This window comes from Schistocerca nitens, unplaced genomic scaffold, assembly GCF_023898315.1.
Source record: "Schistocerca nitens isolate TAMUIC-IGC-003100 unplaced genomic scaffold, iqSchNite1.1 HiC_scaffold_370, whole genome shotgun sequence".
In the NCBI taxonomy this organism is placed as follows: domain Eukaryota; kingdom Metazoa; phylum Arthropoda; class Insecta; order Orthoptera; family Acrididae; genus Schistocerca; species Schistocerca nitens.
Window position 1 is genome coordinate 245987 of NW_026045904.1, and position 5000 is coordinate 250986.

Genomic DNA, 5000 nt, shown 5'->3' on the forward strand with positions numbered 1-5000 from the left:
CCGTTACAACCATGGTAGGCGCAGAACCTACCATCGACAGTTGATAAGGCAGACATTTGAAAGATGCGTCGCCGGTACGAAGACCGTGCGATCAGCCCAAAGTTATTCAGAGTCACCAAGGCAAACGGACCGGACGAGCCGACCGATTGGTTTTGATCTAATAAAAGCGTCCCTTCCATCTCTGGTCGGGACTCTGTTTGCATGTATTAGCTCTAGAATTACCACAGTTATCCAAGTAACGTGGGTACGATCTAAGGAACCATAACTGATTTAATGAGCCATTCGCGGTTTCACCTTAATGCGGCTTGTACTGAGACATGCATGGCTTAATCTTTGAGACAAGCATATGACTACTGGCAGGATCAACCAGGGAGCTGCGTCAACTAGAGCTGAGCAGCCGGCCGCCCGGGAGTGTGTCCCGGAGGCCCGCGCGAACACGCAAGCGTCCGCTCAATTATTCTGCAAACAGGAGGAGGCTGGGCTCCCCTGCACGATACACCTCGAAACCCTCTCAGGTCCCGGCGGCGCGCAGCGCCGTCCTAAGTACTTGGTCGGGTTCGAGAGAGGCGCAATCGCCCGGAGATAGGCGAGTAGACGCTTTCAGTGCGACCACCCGTGCTCCCAACTGAGCTTGCCGCTGCCGACAGAGGCCCGGGAGCGTGCTGTCGTGGTGTTGCCGGCGGGAGACAACACGCGGCCACAAACAGTGACCGGGCAGCTCCAACGCCAGCGCCACAGAGGGGCAGAGCCCCACTTGGGTGCCAAAGCGAACTCTCCCAGCACAGCGCACGCGCCAACACATCCGCACAGCTGCGATACAAACCACCTGCGAGAACCGCGGGGGCGACCGAGCAGCAGACGGCGTCGCGGCGCCGAGTGCCGGGCGGCGGCGCATCCTCAACGCACACAGTCCTCAATCGGACCAGCACACTGCAGATGTCCACCGCGCTTCGCACCGGGCCCGGGAGGACCCACTTTGGCCGCACGGCGCCGCGCGCTGGGTGCGCCGGCACGCAGATGCGCCGCCTGCCGCGTCCGTCAGCCGGCGCGCCTGCCACTGGGCGCCCCCACCAGCCGGCTGCCGCGCGTGCGCCCACGCAGCGCGCGGCCAGCACGCCGGGCGCCCCCCCCTCACCGGCCGGGGACGGTCCCACCCAGCCACCGCCGCGTATCGCTTCATACCCACATGCCCACTCACGTTCGTGGGTATGACGGGTGTCGCTGAAGCAACCGGTTAATACCTGTACCGATCGTCGATATCAACGATTCACCTCCAGCGCGAACAACCGCGCAACAACGGATTTCCAGTTCATTTGCGTAACTTGGGCAGCAAACGTAGACGTCCATCTACATTTGCGAATTCAATGGGTCTTGCATGCCTGGATGTTATGAGTCACGACACGCCACATCAGTCCACATACATGCTGCGACGTATGCACGAGAGAACACGTGGAAGGTGGCCCGCGTACGTATGCCGATGCCATTGCACAGCTGCGAAGCTCATTGAACACGCAAACTCCTGACTGACGAACTAGAGGCGACAGGGGAGGGGGGGGGGGGGGGGGGCGATATACGTCTTATAGCAGTACACATTACAGTGGATAGCGGGACCATGTGGAACGTACGCAACACTCGCTAGATGTTGTGAGGGTAGGCACCGTAACATGATTCAATACGCAGGACACCAGAGTGTGCGCGCAGCGAACTATGTTGAGAGGGTTGCGATTAGGCAACGCTACACGAATTTCTAGATTCATATAACAAACAATTACGTGGGTTAGGTTAGGGCGCAACGTGGGTTAGGTTAGGGCCCAACTTAGGTTAGGTTAGGGCCCAACTTAGGTTAGGTTAGGGCCCAACTTAGGTTAGGTTAGGGCCCAACTTAGGTTAGGTTAGGGCCCAACTTAGGTTAGGTTAGGGCCCAACTTAGGTTAGGTTAGGGCCCAACTTAGGTTAGGTTAGGGCCCAACTTAGGTTAGGTTAGGGCCCAACTTAGGTTAGGTTAGGGCCCAACTTAGGTTAGGTTAGGGCCCAACTTAGGTTAGGTTAGGGCCCAACTTAGGTTAGGTTAGGGCCCAACTTAGGTTAGGTTAGGGCCCAACTTAGGTTAGGTTAGGGCCCAACTTAGGTTAGGTTAAGCCCCAACTTAGGTTAGGTTAAGCCCCAACTTAGGTTAGGTTAAGCCCCAACTTAGGTTAGGTTAAGCCCCAACTTAGGTTAGGTTAAGCCCCAACTTAGGTTAGGTTAAGCCCCAACTTAGGTTAGGTTAAGCCCCAACTTAGGTTAGGTTAAGCCCCAACTTAGGTTAGGTTAAGCCCCAACTTAGGTTAGGTTAAGGCGCAACATAGGTTAGGTTAAGGCGCAACATAGGTTAGGTTAAGGCGCAACATAGGTTAGGTTAAGGCGCAACATAGGTTAGGTTAAGGCGCAACATAGGTTAGGTTAAGGCGCAACATAGGTTAGGTTAAGGCGCAACATAGGTTAGGTTAAGGCGCAACATAGGTTAGGTTAAGGCGCAACATAGGTTAGGTTAAGGCGCAACATAGGTTAGGTTAAGGCGCAACATAGGTTAGGTTAAGGCGCAACATAGGTTAGGTTAAGGCGCAACATAGGTTAGGTTAAGGTGCAACATAGGTTAGGTTAAGGTGCAACATAGGTTAGGTTAAGGTGCAACATAGGTTAGGTTAAGGTGCAACATAGGTTAGGTTAAGGGATGGTGTATGAGGGGGGAGGGGACGAGGTTCGTTCATAGTGATGATGGTAAGTGGACGCCTGAGGCACCCTGAGATGTGTCACGTCAGGATGCATCTTTCTCTCAGGGGAGGTGGTGCGCCGGTTGCGTGGGTGTGGCAAGGGAGTGGCAGGCCTGTGTCTTTCATTCCTGCCATTGCTTATATGCTGTGAGACAAGGCAGTGTGGTGGTGTTGGTTGCACCCCTGTCTAGGACATGTGTGGGTGTTTGTGGCTTATCTGAGTAATGATGGTTGTTGGAAGAGTGAGATATTCTGTTTTTGGGGTGGACCTCCTGGTTTTGTTATCATAGTGTGAATGGTGTAATGTGGCGGAGAGGATGCACTGGATGTTGTTCCATGCTGGTGCTTAGATATCTTGTCTGTGTCTGTTACAGCCAGAGAGTAGTGTGTGATAGAGTGTCTGGGTGACGTGTAGTTCGCATGTGTGCACAGACTGTCAGCATGTATAGGGACTGTTGTATGTCGTATGCCATCTATATTCCGATGGCTCTGCATCTATTAGTAATCAGCGCCATGTATCAGTTTAATCTGGTTGCGGTCACGCGGTGTTCTATCTCTGTACAGTAGTAGAGGTGCGACTGCACTACGTAGCTACCCCTTGCGGCAGCTTTCCCCGGTGTATGGCATACGATTATCGGCAATCAGTCGATTAGTGACAACTGGTCGTGTGACAACGTCACATGTCTGCGGGTGGGATACGCTACACCCTGCCTGTGGGTCAGGGCTCAGGAAAGCTCTCCTGACACTGAGCGCTCGGACCGTCATTACCCGTCTGAGTAATATATTGCGGAGCGCTTTTAGCCATTGCCCAGAGTCTTTGCGACTGCGAGTGCAACGCCCATGGGGATCGACATGGTTGGGGCGCTTTCTAGCTGATCGCTCGGCATCGGAATCCGTACTGTGAGCAACGCAATCGCGCACAGACTTAGAGCATGTGTGGGGACAAGTTTTTTTTTTTTTTTTTTTCCCAAGTTTATGACCTATCCATAACCCACTTTCTAACACTTTTGAGTGGGCGTATTACGACTAACTATCACTGCTATTAGCACTACAGAAGTGGTTTATTAGTATCTGCATACTTTCTATTTATTAAGCAGATTTGCTTTTGTTAATTATCGGCCTCTTAGCCTCTCTGGAATCCTGCCAGAGAGTTGCCCGTCCCTAGCCACGTGGAGGCGGGCCGCTACTACTAGAGAAACCACTCCATTTATGCTACTCTTTTATTCCCCCCCGCCACCATGCTGATCTAACTACAACTACTATCTACTCTAAGTCATGATTTAAACAAATGTAGTATTTACATATTTACAATTGCGCATTAGATCTGAAGCGCATTTTACTCCCTCCCAAGGTAGGCTCGCTGGGCCTCCCTTGAGATTTTATTAACCAATTTTGCGAAATTGCTGAACAATTCGCTTTCTGTCAATATTTCATTGATATTTCTTGTCCGTAGAAGCTGCCTCTCCCCTGAGACAACCTGTTCATATATTGGGCACTCGAACACTACGTGTTCTGGCGATCCTTCGTGGGCACCACAGTCACACTCCGGTGTTGGCCTTTTTCCTATTTTGTGCAGGTACGTGGGGTAGGGACCGTGTCCTGTGAGGAAGTGAACTAAGCCCTGCGAGGGCTTCATTATCTTGTTATTTAGTCTTCCCCTCACTGTGGGTATAAACCCGTAGACTCTACGGCCCGTACTGGACCCATCCCATTCGTCCTGCCAAATGTCAAGCACTTTTTTGCGGATGGCTTTGACGCTTACTAGAGGAATGCCCATTATGTTTTGTACTCTGTCGATGTTCTGTTTGCGCAGCCAATAGAAGGCTGCGTGCTGCCTTATTATCAGGTCTAGTGGACATAGACCCATAATTACTAACAGTGCATCTGTTGGGCTTGTGTTGAATGCACCGATGCATCTCAACAGAACGTTCCTCTGTATTCGCCTAACAGCAGCGGCAGGCCGAACCAGAGCTAACCTGTGGGCCCACACACTGGATGCGTGCCCTACTATTGGTGCCAATATACTGTTATGGTAAATATTTATTGCCTTTGACGGCAAATGGAACCTTCTTTGTCCAATTGATATTATCTTATTGAACAAAGCTAAGGACTTTGTCGTTATTTGCTCAATATGCGGAATGAAACTCCAATTCTCATCTAAATATACCCCAAGATAACGGGCATATCTCTGTCGTGACACTGCTTGGCCATTAATTCTGACTGTTGGTTCCCTGTTTAACTTGCCTT

The 5000-nt window shown here is 51.7% G+C and overlaps 1 non-coding gene across 1 annotated transcript in view; it reads right to left on the reverse strand.

The window, feature by feature from the left end:
- LOC126229306 (small subunit ribosomal RNA) overlaps nt 1-373 on the reverse strand; it is a 1909-nt gene extending 1536 nt beyond the window's left edge. Inside the window, exon 1 of the ribosomal RNA XR_007544181.1 lies at nt 1-373. This exon is cut by the window's left edge and continues 1536 nt beyond it. This is a non-coding gene — a ribosomal RNA (small subunit ribosomal RNA).
- Nucleotides 374-5000: the final 4627 nt, after the last annotated feature.